We start from the raw sequence: 20639 nt of genomic DNA, 5'->3' as shown, positions 1-20639 counted from the left end.
GCATATGGAGACCTGATGGTTCGGCACCAATTGGTGAAAAGGGTATCCTTTCTTCACCCAATGGTCTTCACCCCTTTGTCAAAAATCAGTTGTCCACTTATGTGTGGGTCTAATTTTGGACTCTGTTCTGCTGTGTTGTTTTATGTGCCTAATTGTACACCAATATCATCCCGTTTTGGTTACTGTAGTTTTACACAAGCTCTTGAACTCAGTAAGATTAGTCCTCCGAGTAAAGCAGAAAACTGAAACCTTCAGGGCTTGGGGGCCCTAAGGGGCAGAGAGAGGTGGGGGATTAAAAAAATGTTTATTTTTGAGAGAGGGAGAGAGAGCATTTGGGTGCACGAGCAGAGAGGGGCAGAGAGAGGGGGTGACAGAGGATCTGAAGCAGGATCTGTGCTGGCGGGACTCAAACTCACAAACCCAAACTCACAAACCTCAAGATCATGACCTAAGTCAAAGTCTGACGCTTAACCTGCTGAGCCACCAAGCGCCCCTCCAATTTGCATTTCAGAGAACAGAAGTTTAGCAAAGTAGAGGGACTGGCCCAAGGTGCTAGTATATAATGGAGAAGAATCTAGGACCCAGCTCTAGGACAAAGGAAAGGAAAGAAAACAAAGGGCCACTTGATAGAGATCACAGCCATACAGGGCAGTTTGCAAATATCTTAGTAAATTACATGGAAAAGGCCGTCTTATCAAGAGCCTAATCTCCAGAAACCCATAAACTCAGTTTCCTGGAGCCCCTAATATCACCCTCCTCTCCATAGTGATGTGGGGAACAAAGGCGGAAGGAAATGGCAGGTAAAATTAAATTTCCTTATAACCTGCAGCCCACTGACAAATACTCGAGGCAAATGCAGAGTAGAACATTTCTCCAGGCACCCCTGCCTTCCTTTTGGCACCAAAGAATTCTTTCTTGGAGGTCAGAACCTTAGCAAAATTCTCTTCTAATGATCAAATAATGGTAATAACAATGAGAGCTGACATTTTGTGAGTACCCGTTATGGCGCTAAGCATTTAACATGTAGTATCTCACGGAACGGCGCATCTGTCCGCGATGCCGTTTTATTCTTCTGTATTCGTGGCAGGTGAGGAAACTGAGGCACAGAGAGGTTGAGTTGCGTGTGCAGGGTTGTAGGGCTGCTAGGCGGCTGGGCTGAGATACGAATCCAGGGCGGCTGGTGGCAGAGCCTGTGCCCTAAACCTGCGGTTTTCAAAGGGAAGCGCAGCATTGGCATCTAGCCAGCAGGAGTGGGTTAGAAATGCAAATTATCACCCCTGCAACTTGGTGTGCTTACGTCTTCACTGAGTGATAAATAATCACAGAGGCTGGGTGGTGTGTGTGTCTCTGATTCCCCGTCAAACTCAATGGCCATGACTTCAGGGGAAGGAGTAATGTGTACAGAGGGCAAGAGTCACCTACACGTGAAATGCACGGGCTTGGGAGATAGGTCAGAGCCCAGGGCGAAGGACTTTACCCCTCCAGGCTTTTCTTTTTTCCTCCTCTGTGGCCTGGTGATAACCCTACGACCTGCTTCCTAAGAGGGCTCTCAGCTTGAAGGATTCAAGTCAAGGAAAGTAATTAGCATAGGATCCAACCCGTAAAAAAACAAGGACTCAATCAAGTTACATTTCTGATCATTGTTGAGGAGGGAGCATAAGGCAGGCTGAGGGCAAAATACAAACTAGCACCTGCTGGCCCCCGCCCCCGCCCCTGCCCCCACCCAGGGGGGGATCTGTGTGATATTCTTCAGGCACCCCTGGCTGCCCAAGGACAAAGGAAAGGAAACAAATGGTTAACTGGTAGAGATCACAGTCATACAGGACAGAAGTCTCCATCAGTTTGCAAATATCTTAGTAAATTACATGGAAAAGACAATCTTATCAACAGCCTAATCTCCAGAAACCCATAGACTCAGCTTCCTGGAGCCCCAACATCACCCTCCCCTCCACAGTGATGTGGGGAACAAAGGCAGAAGGAAATGGCAGGTAAGATTTCATTTCCTTATAACCTGCAGCCCACTGACAGCACTTGAGGCAAATCCAGAGTAGGATTTTCTCCAGGAACCCCCTGCTGTCCTAATGTTGATGATTTAGTAGAGGGAAAACAACCTTAGTTTGACCATAGCAAGGCTGCGGGTAACTTAGGCTCTTCTTTAGCAGATCAAAGTCTTTCTCGAGGCCTCCTTTTTGACTTAACCTCCCCCAACTCCCTAGTATATAATCAGTCACTGTGCACAACCCCAGTGTAGCTCTTTCTGCCCACGGGTCCTGTCCCTGAGCTTTAACAAATTCACCTTTTTGCACCAAAGACGTCTTCAAGAATTCTTTCTTGGCCATCAGCTCCGAACCCCCACCATCACCCCCAAAACCTCATCATTATTACTTATGTCCATTTAAACACTTAACTCAAAGGCTGACCACAGACCGCCACGGAACTCCCCGGATATATGTGTGCATCTCTGCCTGGTAGAGGCAATGAAATACGGGGATGCCCAGTTACATTAACATTTCAGATAAACAAGTAACTTTTTCAGCATCAGTAGGTCTCATGCAATATTTGGGCCCACTTACACTAAATTTTTGTTGTTGTTGTTGCTGCTATCTGGGTTAAATTTAACTGGGGCACCTGGGTGTCTCAGTGGGTCAAGTGTCTGACTCGGCTCAGGTCACGATCTTGATGGGGTTGGGAAATCGGTTGGGATTTGGAGCTGACGGCCAAGAAAGAATTCTTGAAGACGACTTCAGTGCAAAAAGGGGAATTTTTATTAAAGCACGGGGACAGGACCCGTGGGCAGAAAGAGCTGCACTGGGGTTGTGCAGAGCGACTGCTTATATACTAGGGAGTTGGGGGGAGGTAAAGGCAAGAAGGAGGCCTCCAGAAGGACTTTCATGTGCTAAAGAGGACTCCTAAGTCACTTGAGGCCTTGCTATGGTCAAGCCAAGGCTATTCTTCCTCTAGTAAGGCATTAACATTGGGAAGGCAGAAACGTTCTACTCTGGATTTGCCTCAAGAGTCTGTCAATGGGCTGCAGGTTATAAGGAAAATATCTTACCTGCCATTTCCTTCTGCCTTTGTTCCCCACAGCACTGTGGAGGGAGGGTGACCTTGGGGCTCCAGGGAACCCGAGTCCATGGGTTTCTGGAGATGAGGCTGTTGATAAGATTGTTTTTTTCTTATAATTTACTAAGATATTTACAAGCTGATGGAGACTCCTGTCTGTGACCTCTGTCGGTTGACCCTTTGTTTTCCCCTTTCCTTTGTTCCTGGGCAGCCAGGGGTGCCTGAGGAATGTCACGGGCATCCCACCTGGGGGTGGGGGCGGTGTTTGCAACACCGTGGCAGCCTGCCTTATGCTCCCTTAGCAGTCTCCCAGTTAGTGAGTTCGAGCCCCGCTGACAGCTCAGAGCCTGGAGCCTGCTTCGGATTCTGTGTCTTCCTCTCTCTCTGCCCCTCCCTTGCGTGTGCTCGCTCTCTCTCTCCCTCTCCCTCTCTCAAAAGTAAATAAGTAAACATTAAAAAAAAAAATTAACTAAATTTTATTTGGTAAATCTGGCAATCTTACTACCTGAACAGCATGACTCTTTGGAGAGAAGGAATTGGCTCTGCGTAGTGGAGGAGGGTCCCCTGTCCTGAATCTGAGCCACGTCTGCTTGCGTTTGGGGTGGGGGCTTGGGATGTGTTTGTGTCACCTGGAAAGAGGCAGCGTGGCCAGAGACTAGCAGGCCTCCATTTTTACAATATTCGGCCACATGTTATGAAACCCCAGAGACAGGTTGAAAAGCACAGGGCGGTTAAGGGACCCACAAAAAGTGGCTGCAATTTGGACTGCTCCGGCTGAAAAATCAAAGCAAAGAAATCGACTGCTTTGTTGTGGGAGGCAAGGAAAGAAGGAAATCGCCCCACCAGCAAAAACAAACCCAAACAAGCCCCACACAGACGTTGAACCCGGCGTGGATGTATTCGGGCTTCTGGAACATCTTGATGTGAAGCTAGCGGTTCTGTTCTATAAATCTGAAGCGCACATAACTCGCGCTGCCCCGATGAGGACATGGCGGGACGCTTATGCGGCGGTTCAATGGCATTAATTACAGAGCGGAGCCGTATTACTTCATTAACCTGAGAAGGTGGGCTTCCGTTAAAAATCCACCTCTTTCAGGTGAGCCTGTGTTCCAGAACAGCAGAGTTGTAAACATTTAAAGGCTGCAAATTGTTGATGGCCACCGCCAGTGCTTCTGACAAGCAGCAAACTGGGCGACTGGGTTGGAAAGCCAGGAAGTCGGACAGCGTTTTGATCCGCGTAGGTGGCGATGTTCAGAGTCCGAGGGAATGTGGCAAGTTCTTTCCCAGAACCACAGACCATGGAGTGAGACCTGGTGCCAGCTGTCCCCACAGGCTGGCCGGTGTCCTATGTCCCTGCACGTCCCCAGGCTGCATCCAAGCCCCGGTCCTCAGCCTCTGCCCAGGTCACAGGCAGGAGAAGGAAGTGGGCATCTGAGCAGAAGCCACTCTAGGCAGAAATGAACATTTCACAAGGGAAATCGTGCATTGCAACCTCATTTATTCTTCCCCCTCCCTGGTCAAATGTTTTTTTTTTAAGGCTGATTTCCTTCTTCTTCGCTGGGATTGTCTTATGTAATTTTAGCTGCTGGAATAAGAACTTAATGTGATGGAATGAAAGGCAATGTGCCTTTGTTTTCTTAAAAAGAAGGAATGTTTACCATGTCTTATTTATGAACACAATAAACCCGGCTCTGCTGGGGAGAGATGTGACGGGGAAGCAGCAGATGTACGGAGAAAAGGACATGATGTTTATAACATTGTGAGTGAAACATTGAAAACGGGCGAATTGTAACAATCCGTCAGCAGAAGGGACATATGCATTGCTCAGAACTCGCATGCGCGTGTCCCAACTTCTTTGCCATGGCGCTCAATGTCGAGCTAAGTGGTAATGGGGGCATTTGATGTGAAGCTGGTGTTTTTAACGGAAGCGTCACATGTGCTCGTGCACAAGTAAAACGCGAACGAGGAAACCGTGCCGCGTCTCGCTTCTGGAAGCTTTTTAATCAGAAAAATGCCATTCTCCACCTGTCTCACCGGGGGTGGGGGGGGGAATGCTGTATCCAAGGAGAGGATGTTTTGATCTTAAAGCGTATCGTGCAGTCACACCCCTACGTATTTCCCCGGAGCAGGGGAAGCACACGTCCACACAAGGACTTGCTCGAGAATGTTCATTGCAGCCCAAACCCAAGAAATGACTCCAACGGCCATCAGGTGGGGAATAGATGGCTAGCTTGTGTGTTCACAGAGTGGAATATTACTCAGCCGTGCAAAAGAAACAGACTGTTGACACATAGAAAAGTGCAGTTGAATCTTAAAAACAGTATGCTCACCAAGTGAAGCCAGGCACATGTCAAATCCGGAGAGAATATATTCAAGAGAATATTGCAAAGGGGGGGTGGCTTGTGCCGCAGGGAGACCGTTCCGACCCTAAGATCAGTGAGGGTGTCAAAGGGTAAGCATGCAGGATTCTTCTTGATCGGGAGGAGTGAACAAAGCCCGAAAGAAGCTGGTGTGGGGGAGGGGTGGCTGGATAGCAGAGGGAGAAGGTTTTACCCTGAGGTCAGCCTGTGCTTAGGGGCGACAACGTAGTCCGGGCTGTGTATCTGGGAGGGGGCTGTCTTCTGGGTCAGGCTGAGGGGGGTGGACAGAGTTCACATCCCGGGCAAAAAGACACTCTTAACCCAGGTTTGATTAACAAGCATTTTGTTTTGATCCGTTAGTGGGACCAAGCAGTTCGGCTAATCATTTAAAAAAGAAAAGGAAATTCGCAGGGTCTGTGTCGGGCCCTGTCTTACCTAAACAAGGGGGCATCTCTCTAAGTCATACGAGGAGGGGTGTTCTTTGCACTAAGCTGTTTTCCAGAACACAAAAGGGCAGGGAGTTCCCTGAACCCTTGCTGTTTTCTGCGAGCCCGGGGCTTGGGTAAAATTCCACCCCGTTTTATTCAAAAGGAAAACGTTCCATTTTACACAACATTCTGAAAAAGGCAAAACTGGGGTGCCTAGGTGGGTCAGTCCGTTAAGTGTCTGACTCTTGATTTCAGCTCAGATCATGATGTCATAAGATTGAGCCCCACATCCGGCTGTGCGCTGACAGCATGGAGCCAGCTTAAGATTCTCTCTCCCTCGTTCTCTCTGCCCCTTCCCTGATCATGCACGTGTCAGCTCTCTCTCTCTCTCTTTCTCAAAATAAGTAAGTAAACTTAAAAAAATTAAAAAGGCAAAACCAAGGTACCGTGGTGGAAAGCAGAGGGGCGGCCGCCTGGGACAGTGTTGAAGTGAAGGCTGGCTGTAAAAGAACACCGGGAAACTTCCAGAGGTGATAGAAATGTTCAGGGTCTTGGCTGCGGTGATGGTTGCGCTGTGTATACAATTCACGGAACTGCGCACTTGACCTGGGTGCGTTTGACTGTATGTAAACTATACCTCGATCGGGTTGATTTTTGATTTTGTAAGGTGGTTAGCTCACAGCGGTCATGAGCCCAGGAACAGGTTGGGACACCGAATCCGACCCTCGTGAGCCGCGAGGCGGTTATCGGACAATCGTTTATCGTCCTCGAGCGCCATGTTCCCCACTAGTGCCCACGGCCTGAGAGTGCACAGAGCTTCAAAGCCACACACCTAGCAGCAACCCCCATCCTATTAGCCATTATTCTGCAACAACTGTGACTCTATTTTTCTTCCCGGCTGTCTCCCGGGCAGCGTGACATCTTGGAGAGAAAATGGAATTTCGCGGCACAATATCCAGGCCGCGTGTCCCTTAGCTTCAGTATCTTCAGATGTTAAACCTCTGCTCAGCTGTGTTACGGTGTCGGATGGAAATTAAATGGGAAAATGGACGGGAGAGGGTTCCGAGGCCACAGCAGTTATTGTTATGTGCAGACGAGCTAATGAATGGCGGCGAGCATGAGGTTTCGTTTTCTTCATTACGCCTCTGTATTTTCTGATTTCTTTTTCATAAAGAAGATGGATCATCCGTGTATTTGGGAAAAAATGGTAATTTCCATCCAGAAAAAGATGCCGTGGGCCCAGAATAAGTACTCAAGTATTTATTTGAAAAATAGAGATTTAAGAAGAGGTGATTACATAATTTATCTTCTGAGGTCCCTTTTGAAAGAGGATGCTGTCATTAATGGCACCACACAATGGAGAGAGATGCCGGACAGCTCCTTGTCTGGCCGACCCAAACGAACATACCCAATGAGTAGCATTGGCCATTCTGTGCCTCTAGATGTGACCCCCTGAGAAGGACAAATCACCACCGCGTAGAATTCCAGCCGGGGACGTACTACCTAAGTCCGATCACGAGGAAACATCAGAGAGACCCATTTTGAGCAATTCATTCAAAAATGCATGACCTACGTTCTCCCCAGATGGGAGCGTTATGAGGGAGAGAGAGGCCAAGGAAGTGTTCGAAGTGACAAAGTCAAGAGATGTGACAAATAAATGAACGCATGATCCCAAACTGGGCCCGATGCCAGAGGGAAAATGGCACACGGAATTTTTATGTGACTGTTCACATTGAACTATGGTCTAAATTTAGATAAAAGTGTTTTACCGACGTTAATTTTCCCGAATCAATAACTATACTGTGGTTTAAAAAAAATTTTTTTTTAATGTTTATTTATTTTTGAGACAGAGAGAGACAGAGCATGAACAGGGGAGGGGCAGAGAGAGAGGGAGACACAGAATTGGAAACAGGCTGCAGGCTCTGAGCAGTCAGCACAGAGCCCGACGCGGGGCTCGAACTCACCGGCCGTGAGATCATGACCTGAGCCGAAGTCGGATGCTTAACCGACCAAGCCACCCAGGCGCCCCACTGTGGTTTTTTTTTTTTTAAAGAGAATACCCTTATTCATAGGAAATCACACTGAAATGTTACTAGGCAAAGAGGCAAAAGATCCAGAGAAAATAAATTGTATGTAGGTTTGTGTGTGTCCAAAGTCATTTACTGAGACTTTGAAAGAACATGATGAAGCAAATATTAACAATGGATGAATCTGAGTAAAGGGCCCAAGGGAGCACTCTGAATTTGCAAGAATACTTGCAAATATGTTTGTGAATTTACAATTATTGTGAAATAAAGGTTTTAAAAAGTTCAGGAAGGTGCCCTGTAGTGTTGAGCAAATGAAGGGCCCGAGTAAGGAGCGTCAGGCCGTCGTAAAGCCCAGGTGGAAAAGAGGCCTCTGCAGGGATGAGCCGGGGACAGAAAAGCTGACCGTGGTTTGGAGGGACAAGGGGAAAAGGAGGACACACATTTCCCTTTTGTGGCTGTAATTTGCATTTGTAGGCCTCGCTGGGGCTGGCCGCACGGGGGACAAGAGGGGCGGTTAGTGCCGATAAATCTGGCTTTTCTTGTATCTGAGCTGGCTGGAAGATTGAGATTGTCCAATAAGGGGTCACTGCCTCCCCACACGTAAGTACTTCATGCATTATTATACCACATGAAGATGCCAAGTCATTACTACAGTGGAAGGCGTCCTAAAACAGGCTGCAGTCACGTCCTTTCCAGGGTCACACTCAAGTCAGGACGCCAGGCTGAGCACGGAGAAGCGCGTCATCCCTAAAGCATCTGATGGGGTGCCAGGCGTCGAGGTGGGCAATTAGGACCATGAGCTGAACTGATGGTGACAAGCCAGTGTGGTTCTCTTACCGGAACGGTCCACGCAAGAGGCGAAAAGGAGGTGCTGACTCCCCGGCATTCCGTTCCTCCAAGGAACGGCAGCAGGTAAGGGTCAGGTGCATGGGGACAACAGTCTCGCTGCTGAGGAGCTCCGAACGATGGGATGCCGCCTCTTTGTGGATGTGGGGGCCAGAGGGCAGGAAGTGGGAAAGGTTAGGAGCTGAAAGTTACTCAGTCGGGGTGGACAAAAGCTCCTTAACCGAGGACCCCCCGCGAGCAGGTCTCGGCGGAGGGCTCTGGCCGTGACTGCGGCGCCCTCCCGAAACCCACAACGCGCGGCTGTGCCCCAAGTGAGTTGTGAGGGCGGCAGCTTTCCCGCTGAGGCCCACCGGCCACCACCTTGCGTCCATCAGGCGCTTTGGAGAAGCAGAACCGACGGGACTTCTGGGAAGTCCCAGATGGGCAGCTGGCAGGCTGGAGGCCCAGGAAACCCGTGGCATCGTTTCAGGCTAATTTGGGGTCCAAAGGCAGGAGAAGACCCGTGTCTTGGCTGGAGGACGGTCAGGCAGAGAGCTGGGGTTGGGCCTGGAAGATCCCACGGGCTTTTCTTTTTTTTAACGTGAGTGCAGTTGGCCCACACAATGACTCACCAACTCTACAGGCGATGCTATGCTCACCACGAGGGTAGCTACCCTCTGTCACCAGACAGGGCTGCGGCAATACCGTCACGTGGAGAGACGCTCGTTTTCACTCATCATCAGGGAAATGCAAACCAAAACCGCAGGGAGATACCACGGCACGCCTGTCCGAATGGCTGAAATCCAAAAGGCAAGAAATAACGAGCGCGGGCGGGGATGCGGAGAAAAAAGGGTCCCTCGTGCGCCACTGGGGGAACGCAAACTGGTGTCGCCACCGTGGAAACCAGTAGGAAGGTTCCAGAAGACGAAAAAAAAGGGCTCCTTGCGTTCTCTGAGGAAGAGAACGTGGGTCAGGTTGGAGACTGCTCTCCTTCAGGTGGTGCTGGGTTGTGCTTTGTCTTTGTAGGAGCCCAGGAAGGTTGGAATGCCCGGCCCAGGCTTTCTCAGCCCGAGAAAGCAAGCTGTGCGGGGACTTCAGTGTCACGGATTTCACGTGCCGGAGGCTGCGTGAGCGTCTCCTGGCTTCTGCAGGACAAAGCTTGTTGTGACACTTCAGGAAACTCAGAGGCAGCACGCGCTTTTTGAGGCTGCCCCTTGCTGCCGTTTACAGCCTTGCGGGGGTGGGGTGGGGGGACTGTCACCTGCTGCGGTGAATGGGAACCCTCCTCGAGATGGCTCTGGAGCTCCAGGTCGGTGAAGGAGGATGGAGGGGGGGAGTCACAGCTTGATGAAACAGAGACGGATTCCCACGCGTCCTCCGGGCATAATTTAAACTCATTCGTTTTTAAAAAACTGATAAGGGGGGTGGGCACGATCCACAGCAGGTTGCGGCCCGGTCGTTGCTTCCGCGAGCAGGAAGGATATCCGTGGGTCAAGACCGCACGCAGGAGACGGGGACACACGCGGTGAGGTCAACGCGGGGCCGTCAACCGCTCAGCTGTCTTGCAACCTCAGGCGAAGAACTGAGACTACATCCCAGTTTCCCCCTCCCGTACCTGGGTGATTGTCACGGCACCCTTTTCACAAGGTGGTTGCGAGCACTGAATGAGACGACAGGTAGAAAAGCACGAGATTGTTCAGACCCGCTGTGAGTGCTCAGTGAGCGCTAACTGTAAATAGGTGTATATTCACACAGACACATAGTATATTACACCTGCATGTAAATACACAGCATTTGACGTGGTGAATATACGCGTATAGACATATATACGCAATGGCGAGGGATATTTGTCATCAGAGCGGAATGGATCTATTCTGCGTGGTAGGCAACAGTGGTTGTTTGGCCAAGCTTTCAAAGGAACGATGCATTGAAAAGTGCCTTTTGTGTAACTGTGGAAACGGACTGGTTTTCCTTCCCCAAAGCCACACTCATCAAGGCTACGAGGTTAGAAGCCTCTGTGAAGCTTCCTCGCTGTGGGGTTAAAAACGGCCGCTTCCCTGAGGTCAGGAAGTGAGAAGTGGAAGGTGGTCACAGTTTAAGTAGCTGACGTTGTGCACATGCACACACACACACTCTTGTGCACACACACGCGTGGGGACCCTGCGCCATGTTATGTGGGACCAGGGCCATGACTCTTGTCAAGGTCTCCTCTCTTCCGGGATCCTCTCCTTCCCTCCATTCTTTTCTCCTTCTCTCCTTTCTGTTCTTCTGATATTTCCCTCTTTTGCCCTGCTCTCTTGTTTGCCTCCTGGCTCCCTGCATCTACGTTTATTCATTTGAGAGTCTAAAAAAGGTAAGAAGAAAGCTGGTGTGTAAGCTCAAAGTTCTTTACTGCCAGGAACGTCTGCCTCTGTTCAAAAATGGCCGTGAAACTTGGCTCATGGGAAACACAGAAGGGCTTGGAAAAGTGTACTTTTACTTGACCTGTTGCTGGTGAGTCTTGAGATCGCCCTCCGCAGTGAACGGCGGGAGAAGCGTCAGCAGGGAGGTGCGGGGGCTGCCCCTGAGAGAATTTCTAGCCTGTTCCCCAGCCACAGCCTCCATGAGAACACTACGACTCGACTGTCTGCTGGGATGTCTTCCTCCCAGCAAGCTCCCACCCCACCAGCAAGCTCCCATGAGCGTGCTCTCATCTGCCTGGGTGTGTAGGAGACCTCCGGGCACAGAGACCTCCACTCGTGGTGGGTTTATGGAGAATCCGGTCACATAGGATAAGAAATGGAGCCTATTGTAAGTGGATACTAATGAAACTGGAGATTCTGTTGTTTTGTGGAAAACGATTGCAAATCTCACATCAGTTTCGTGAGCTCCGCGATGCAGTGAAATGGTGGACCCACACGCGTTCTGTCTTCCAGGACAAATTCGACATAAGGCGTACATAAATAAGTCAGTGGATTGATTTGGAGAAAACGTGCCACAAGTTAATTAAAAACTCCCCTGGAGAGGCGCTCAGTCGGTTGAGTCCGACTCTTGATTTCAGCTCGGGTCACGATCTCATGTTTCGTGAGTTCGAGCCCCACGTTGGGCTTTGCGTACCCAGTATGGAGCCTGCTTGGGATTCTCTCTCTCCCTCTCTCTCTCTCTCTGCCCCTCTCCCACTCTCTCTCTCTCTCGAAACAAATAAATAAGCTTAAAAAAACACCCCATGGGTAAGAAGACGGATCGTAAGAAGAAAGGAAAAGTGAGGGAGGCACATAAGATGCTTTGAATTATAGTAACTCCTGTTTCGCCGTAAAAGAGAATTAATTTTTATTTTCTTCTATTATTGTTACTCATTCATATTATTCTCAAACACTGGTGACAGAGGTAAGCTTGATGGACTTTTCTATAGTATAGGCAGTAAAAATCCAAATACCTTATTCTTCCTATTTACTTAATTGCCACCCATTTATCCTCACAGCTCAAGAACCCTTTTTGGGGTTGACTGAATATGACACTTAGTTCAAAATGCTTCCTTGGGTGTCCAGAATTCCACTGCAGCATAAAACGATGTGCTGCCTATTATTCACACTGACGCGGTGCCAGGAAAGTGGTTATTCTGCAGAACATAAGTCTGTGTTAAACGTCTTCACCTGAATGCCGTTCAGTTTTCAAACGCAGTTGTGCTCACGTCAAACGCTGATGTTGGGAATATGCTTGAAGCGTCACAGCCATCTTTTTCTTGGAAGTGGTGTTTTTCTCCCATTGTCTTCGCTAAAGTGTGTTCCAGAGGCCTGCCTGAAATGTTTAGTTTCCTGAGGGTCCACCCTGGCACCGACTTTTGTCTTCCTCCCACATTGCCTGAGCACAAAGTAGCCGATCAATTAGTACTTTATTGAATGGCGGGGACAGGAAGATCCACACGTCACTGTGCTAGGTGACTTCCCCGACACTAAACGTCTGAGCAGGAGCTAAGTCATTCGTAGCAAGAATTTGGGAGGACATCCTGCATCTCGCGGCTCTCCACACCATTGTCCCCAACGTGGATGGCACCTGAGTTTATTGGGGGACCCTTGGGGCTGCGTTGGACAAGTCTGAAGAGCTGGGCTGGAAAAGCTATAACAGCTCTGTGTTAAGCTCTTTACATTTCAGTCTTATTTGAGACTCACAAAAACCCTATGAAGTAGATTCTGCTATTATAATAAGAAGACCGCAGGCGAGCCAGAGATTGGACCCAGAGAATGCACAGGACTGGCAGGGTCCGGTAAGAGTCTGGGGAAACCAGGCAGAAGGGGGCGGTGCACTACTTTGGATGCAGTGTATTCAGGTTCATGCACCAAAGGATCAGAGAGCTGTCAGGGAGCAGCGTGGCTGAGAAGGGGCCCTCGGGGCCAGTTCTGAGGCCAGGGCTGGCGGGCCCACGATGGGTGGCTTCCAAGGATGGAGTAGAGGGCTGCTTCCAATGGTACACTTGACTGATACGAGGGGACACGGTGAAATCAGTCGGCCGTTAGCTCACCTGAGGGGTGGGCAGGATTCACGGGGGTAGGCACACACCCTCTGGCTCTAGAAGCAATAGAACTTCCCAGGCCTGCTCCGCAATTCCGACGTGAGCCATCCTGGGACTGCAGCTGACTCAACTGCCCAGCCACTGGGCTCCACTCCCCCCTGGGGGGTTGGCAAACTAACACACACTGGTGTCTCCACCACTTTGCCTTCTCAGTGTGTCACTGCAAAGCCACGAGCCAATGTCTTCAGCATTTGTTGTGTAGTTTTTTTGTATGGTTTTGTTTTTGTTTTTTGAGAGACAGAGCACGTGCACGTGTGCGTAAGAGCCGGGAAGGGGTGGAAGGAGAGAGAGACAGAGAGAGAGAGAGCACCCCAAGCAGGCTCTGTGCTGTCAGAGCAGAGCCTGATGTGGGGCTCCGTCCCGCGAACTGTGAGATCATGACCTGAGCCAAAGTCAAGAGTCAGACGCTTAACCGACGGAGCCACCCAGGCGCCCCTGCTTTTTGTTTTCTGTTTGTTTGTTTGTTTGTTTGGTATTAAGAGATAGCTACAGCTTTTCAGTATTGCCTGTATTGGCTGACGGTGCTGAGCTGACTGTTTGCCGATCAGACTATTACATTTCCAAACATCACGTGTTTGTGTAGCTTGTTTGAACTTCTGGGCCGTCTCGGGAGGGGATGACAAGTTGGTATCACGACACTCCCTGTTCAGCTGGGTGACGTTGCTAAATGGTGATGTCACCCCAACTCAACCTCAACGTCTTTCTCGGTAGAAACTCTGAGCAGCCACTTTTGTGGATTACCGTCCCCTGCCCTTCTCCTGGAGCCCGTGAGGCCGTCTGAGCAGCCAGGAATTAAACTTTCAAGGACGGTGGCTTGCAATGGCTTCTTGGACTTCCAACAATCGATTGTCACTCAATCAGTAGATACTTTATCATCGATGAGGGCTTCGGTTGTTGAACACACTGCTCCTGCTGATCGTACTTTTATGTAGGACATCCTCTGCCTCTGTGCCTTTGTCCTCACCCCAAGCAGAGAAGATCGAAAATCAACTACAATACTGTTATTACAGCACTTCTGTGCCAGTCATTCTGCTAAATGTTCTCATGTATTCTCGACAGCAATGTCCCAAGGTAGGCAGGAGTAGTACCCTCACTGAAGAGATGGGGAAAATGAGGCTCAGAGAGGCCGAACAACTCGCCCACAGTCACGCAGTAGATGGTGAAGGCAGGGCAGGAACCGCGGTCCCCTTGACTCCAATGTCCATGACTCCGTGATTTGTTCTGTGACCTTACACCCAGCTTGCTTGAGAGGCTCATTCATCACTTGTGCTACAGGAGGAGACTAGGTGATGAACTCCATCATCCACGTGACCAGTCTGCCAGAGGGGCCGTTCTCCGAGAGTCTTCCTGCAGGAGAGGTGTCCTGAGCATGGCCCAGAACCCACCTAAGGCCTGGGTTAGAATCAGGGCGAATAGAATCGACTGGAACAGGAGGCCGATCTAAGAGGTGGGTTCTGTGTGACAGAAGTCGGGGAGCTGCAGAAACAGCACTGGAAACTCCTGGCCGTTATTTTCCGAGGCACGCTCACTTGGTTGTGTTTCGTGGCAAAGGAACATTGTTTTTGGTTTATTTTAGGTGGGGAAGGATTGAAGGAACCAAGGGTGGCTGTGAAGGGGATTAAGAAATTTAAGGCTAGGGCTCTCGGGTGGCTCAGTCAGTTAAGCATCCTGAGAACTTTGGCTCAGGTCATGATCTCGCGGTTTGTGGGTTTGTGTCCCTCATTGGGCTCTGTGCTGTCAGAACCCACTTTGGATCCTCTGCTCCCCTCTGTCTCTGCCCCTCCCCTGTGTGCCAGTGCTCTCTCTCTCTCTCTCTCTTTCAAGAATAAGTAAACATTAAAAAAAAGAAATTTAAGGCTAGATTCATTCTGGGCTGCATTTTGGAATTCAGGAGCTTAGCCGAATCTGAATGTAGGAAAGATTGTCTTCTCCTGGCTCAAGATATTATGTTGTTGCTGTTGTTGTTGTTGTGTGTACAAATACTAAAAAGTCAGTGTGAAGGTGCTACTGTTAATACTCATAATAAGACTTGATGTCTAGGAGGCTCTAACGGTCTGGGCTTTCTTTTTTCCTTTTTTATTATTACCATCAGTTTAGCGCCTCCGAGAAATTATCAGACTCAGGCGTCCCGTGCTGTTGCTAGGGGAATAGGAATTAATGCCCTTCTCCTTGGGTTGTAATTCCAGCTTTTCAAAACAGAACCGCAACGCTCTGTCCATGAACAATGGCAAATACTGATCACCACCTCAGCCAAAAAAAAAAAAAAAAAAAAAAGAATATTAATGAGGCTGTATCCTGGCCATTGGTGCAGACGCTGTAGGCTTCGGGCAGAATTACTATTAATGATTGAATTGGAAGCTTGGGTGGGCAACAAATAAATAACCTCAAACAAATAACAAACCTCATTGCCGAGATTATGAGGCGCATTCTTCATTTTCCTTAAGCCACGTAGACAGTTAGATGGGGGAATCCGGGCGTCCGCCGTATGTCCCCATTCGAGAGTTGCAGTGCGAGTGACCTGCGGGCGTTCGCTCGGTCTGGGGGCGGAGCAGCCGGCTTGAGCACAGGACTGGTAGAACTTTCGGAGAGAGATAGTCATAAGAGTCTCCTGCTCTACCGACTGAGCTAGCCAGGCAGGGAGAAACGGTTTTTAATCTGTGTTTACTTCTGCGGTGCTCCCTGAACTTGGAAAAGCCCTTCGATGTGACCTGGCCGTCCTGGACCACCCTCCACGATCAGCCCTTTGTTCCCACGGTGTCTGCTAAGGTGTAGCTCGGGGACCTCAGACTCGTGCTTTCGTGCTGGACAAAGATTAGGGGTGACACACTTCTTCTGGGCTGGACCTGATTGTTTTTAATTCTAAGGTTTTTAAAACACCTTGGTGGAGGGGTGCCTGGGTGGCTCAGTCCGTTGAGCGTCCGACTGTGGCCCAGGTCATGATCTCACAGTAGGTGGGTTCGAGCCCCACGTCGGGCTCTGTGCTGACAGCTCGGAGCCTGGAGCCTGCTTCGGATTCTGTGTCTCCCTCTCTCTCTGCCCCTCCCCTGCTCACGCTCTGTCTCTCAAAAATAAATATAAAAATGTTGAAAAATATATATAGATAAATAAATAAAATACCTTGGTGGAATTTTCAGGACACCAGGAGTCCGAGAAGCCCTGAGAATGTCCTCTAATCCAAATGGTAGGACGTGGCATTCAGAAGCACACATCTCTGCGGGAGAGATGGTTTTTCCAAGCCTCCGAATGGACAGCCCTCCTACCATTTGGGGAAAGTGGGTGTGGATGGCTTTGCCTATCTACAGAGATGTCCCGATTCTGTTTTTGACCTACCTTTGGGCTACGGCATTGAACTTGACTCTGTAACTCCATTTCCTCCCTCGAGCTGGCTCCACTGCAGTTTTCTGTCTTCCAGGGGATGCTCTTTAGTAATGAGGGAAGAGTCAGCCCCTTCTTTGTTAAGCATCGCTGAAGCATTATGCGCTTTTTGTGTTAGCAGAGTGTGAAAACTCTCTCCTGAAGAAAGGACTCACATTTCTCGGGGCCATTGACGTACGACTCTGACAGTTTGCTGGTTACGGCAGTTCCCCAAAAGAGAGAGGAAGACGATGTCTAATTGTGCAGCAAAGATTAGGGAGCTTTGGACTATAAAGGGAATTTGAGCAAGGATCTCCTGGCACATCACGCCAAGTCGTATATTGTCTGGGTCGTCTGAGAAGCTTGTGGCAGGATGGGATTAAACAGGCACTTATTAGGGGAAGCTACTGTGTGAGAGGAAAGCAGGGAAGGCTGGACCGCCTGTTGCTAGTTTCTGGAAGGTTCGGCGGGGATTTGGGGGCGCCCTGTGTCCTCAGGAGCAAGCCTGCCTGGGCCGTTGGCTGGGAGCAGCCCGGGGAAGCCGTGAAAACATGGCTCAGTGATGGATCTCAGTGCAATCCCGAGGACCTGGCTAGTTACAGTCCCAGCAGTAGGAGGTGAGCAGGGCATCTCCAAGGGCTGCAAATGCACTCTTTGGAGCTTCCGTTTCCTTAACTTAAAATAGAGAATTTTCGGGGGGCCTGGGTGGCTCAGTCGGTGAAGTGTCCGACTTCGGCTCAGGTCATGATCTCACAGCTTGTGGGTTCGAGTCCCTCATCCGGCTCTGTGCTGACAGCTCAGAGCCTGGAGCCTGCTTCAGATTCTGTCTCTCTCTCTCTCTCTCTCTCTCTGCCCCTCCCCCACTCATGCTCTGTCTCTCTCTCTCTCTCTCTCAAAATTAAATAAAAACATTAACAAAAAATAGGGAATTTTCTTTCATGAAATACCTATTTTGTTTCAGATGTTGGACACGTCCCAGAATGACAAAAGACTGCCAGAGGGAAACAGAGGCCAGGGCCATGTGCCCCACAGTGCAGGTGCTCCCCCCCCGGCCCCCCACCAGCCTCCCGCTACAGACCGGAATTTTACTTGTTAGTATGGAGGTGGCAGAACCAGAGTTAGGTTCACAGGTAGCAAAGCTTCCTGGCCTGGTAACGTCCTCTGTCCCACCACTATTGGTCATCACAGATTATGGCGGGACACAGGCTATTTGCCACACCCATCACTCGGAGACGGCTTACATCCTTGTTACCTCCTCTCCAGAATGTCGTTCTTCCCTTTCTTTGACAAAGCACGATTCAGGAGTTTTCTCTCACGTTCCCCTGCCAAGCTGGTAACAGGAGGGAGAAGTCACTCACACCTTTGCCCAGTTGGAAGCGAGGTTCTTTGCTGTCCTTTTGGTTTTGTGCAATAGCGTTTTCAGTGTCTTCTCTGCTGAGTGAGGGTCTCACGCTTCTTGGGAGACAATGCCACGCGTGTGGGGCCGGAGCCAGCCTGCCCACCTGCTTCTGGGTCTGCTTTGCACCTGCTGGCTGCCCGACTTACTGGCACGTCGTCCAAGCGCTCTGTGACACAGCCCTTGCTTATAAATGGGGACAGCAGAACCTGTGCCTCAGGACGATGCTGTCCCGGCCCCTTCCAGTCCACAGGGCCATTCAGGTGAAGGAGCTGCTTCTCCAGAACTTCCTGTATCCTTTCCAGCTTTTTCCATGGCCCTACCCTATTTGTCATTCTCTCAGAGCCTGGGTCTTTCCAAGCAATGAATAGAACACCCAAGAGACGACGGAACACAAGGAATCATTAGGAGTCATCCACAGATGACCATTTGGGCTGAGCTTTCACCACCGCCTGCGTTTTCTCCATTTTCTGGCGACGTCACTCGCTCACTCACTCACTCACTCACTCACTTGTTTTTCCCCATTTCTATCTCCATCACAGGCCTGAATAGGACAAAAACGCTGATCGTGGGCCAGCTCTGCTCTGGGCATGGCCTTAGAATTAATTCCTCCCAATACAGTGCTCGAAGGAGTTTGGACTTACCTGTCCGAGCTGATCTGATCTTAGCAAGTAAGTATACTTGCTGTCCTGACTTCGGTACAGAACCCTCGGGCCATGGATGAGGTTCCAGGGAGGTGAGATGCTTGCACACGGCCACACAGCTGGGCCAGGAAGAACTTAATCCTGCAGTTTAAATCCACTGGTTCCCCTGTAAGATTAAACTTCCTCTCATGTAAAAATGTATTGGTATTTTCACAACGGCTCCGGGAAGTAAATGTGTTGACCTCAAGGAGTACCTGTGATTTTAAGCATCCAAGCGGAGGTGAGGACAGGGATCTCAGTCCTCCAATGAGCGCCCCTGTCCCTCACCCTCAGGGCCTGCCCACACACTAACCTGAGTCAGTTCTTAGAAGGAGCACCTTTCGTTCCATGGTTACACGGAAGGATTCCCAGGACATGGTTTTTACAGCACCGAGATCACCACAGGAAAATCTGCTTGGACACCGGTGACTAATTTTATGTGTCAACTTGACCGAACCATGGGATGCCCAGAGAGCTGGTTAGAAATGCCTTCTGGGTGTGTCTGGGAGAGAGGAGCACTGAATGGGCAGACAGAGTAAAGCAGATTGTCTGCCCCAGGGTGAGTGAGCCTTGTCTATTCCACTGTGGACCCAAGTAGAACAAAAAGGCAGAGAAGGAGGAATTCGGTCTCTCTGTCGACTGCTGAGCTGGAACATCATCTTCCCCTTCCCCGTTGGACCAGGACCTAAACTGTCAGCTCTGCTCCTTCTCAGAACCTTCGTGCTTGCACTGGAACTATACCGCCAGCTTTCCTGGCCTTCTAGCTTGCAGATGGCTGAACTCCCAGCTAATTTGTTTTTTCTGTGTTGATGCCCAAACCGATATCCAATAAACAATCACGTTATGGACATCTCAAAACAAGCTCTCCTTCAGTTTTCTGGGGCAGTTTCTCTGGGCAACATAATTTATAGGTAGAGTGGGCAGCAATGTTTGTGACTTAATTTCAGGGACAGGATAAGTCCCTCCAGCCTAAAATCTTTACTTAGCTTATTAAACTTTATCAAATTCTTGAGATCGATCTCAGGTTTTATTGGACTGGTTTTCTTAATGATGGACTAGAATCATGCTACCCTTTCCTACCTACTCTATACTCCCTAAAAGACTAACAGCAGATAGGTTAAGACTGAACAGGGATGCCACAGGGCAGGGTAAGATCATGCCTCTGCTTCCATAGAAGTTGAGAGAAACATCCAGGCCCTTTCTAGTGTGGATTGGTGGCAGGTAGAGTGTCAAATAAACCTGAAGGCTGGTTTGTCGGGGTATGACTGTGGTGGTCACTGTCAAGGTTCACTCCATCCTTTCTCTTTTCTCCAAAATATTTGAGTAGTAACAGTGTATGAGAGAGACAACAGAGTCAATAAGTGGAAACGTGTACAGCTAAGGAAATCGAATTACTAAAACAGTCAAGATGCATAATTAATTCACCAAAGAAGTAAGCGTTTTTCGAAAGAACTAACTAGATATCTCAGGAATGGTTGTCAGACTTCGGCAGTGATATCTTTAACCAGGGCTTTCTCATATCTGGAAAACTAAATGAAGCAAAGCAAAGGAAAATAGGTTATTATTATTATTATTTATTTTTTTTTTTGAGAGGAGAGGATTCCACCATCCCACCACCCACTCATTCGTTCAACGCAAATGTGGAGCCCCTTCCAAGAGTCATATGCTGCTGTAGGCGCTGGGATTCAGCAAAGAACCAGACACGTGTGGTCCTTGCTGTCATGGACCTTCTAGTGGGAGGATGGAAGGAGACAGACGACCAGTGGATCAGTGAAGCAATAAGGAAGCTATTGAGAGCGACGTCTGCAAGAACTGAGGCAGAGTGACATCGTGGAGAATGACTGTGGTGGCCACTCTGCACCAGTTGGCCAGGAAACTTAAGTGACATCTGAAGGTCAAGAAGGAGTCAGAGCAGGTGCAGTTAAGGAAAGAAGACGAACAGTACATGCGGACT

General features: G+C 49.5%; 1 long non-coding RNA gene across 3 annotated transcripts in view; it reads left to right on the top strand.

Moving 5' to 3' along the window:
* The first annotated feature begins 1004 nt into the window (after window positions 1–1004).
* LOC122229898 overlaps window positions 1005–20639 on the top strand; it is a 35364-nt gene continuing 15729 nt past the window's right edge. The window contains exons 1-4 of one of the 3 annotated variants that reach the window (XR_006207175.1): window positions 1005–1087; window positions 14528–14699; window positions 17568–17643; window positions 18545–18673. This is a non-coding gene — a long non-coding RNA (uncharacterized LOC122229898). The remainder of the gene's footprint in view (window positions 1088–14527; window positions 14700–17567; window positions 17644–18544; window positions 18674–20639) is intronic. The other 2 variants (XR_006207173.1, XR_006207174.1) reach the window with 2 other exon arrangements.

Source organism: Panthera leo, chromosome C2 (assembly GCF_018350215.1).
Source record: "Panthera leo isolate Ple1 chromosome C2, P.leo_Ple1_pat1.1, whole genome shotgun sequence".
NCBI lineage: Eukaryota > Metazoa > Chordata > Mammalia > Carnivora > Felidae > Panthera > Panthera leo.
This window is presented reverse-complemented; position numbering and strand designations above follow the sequence as displayed.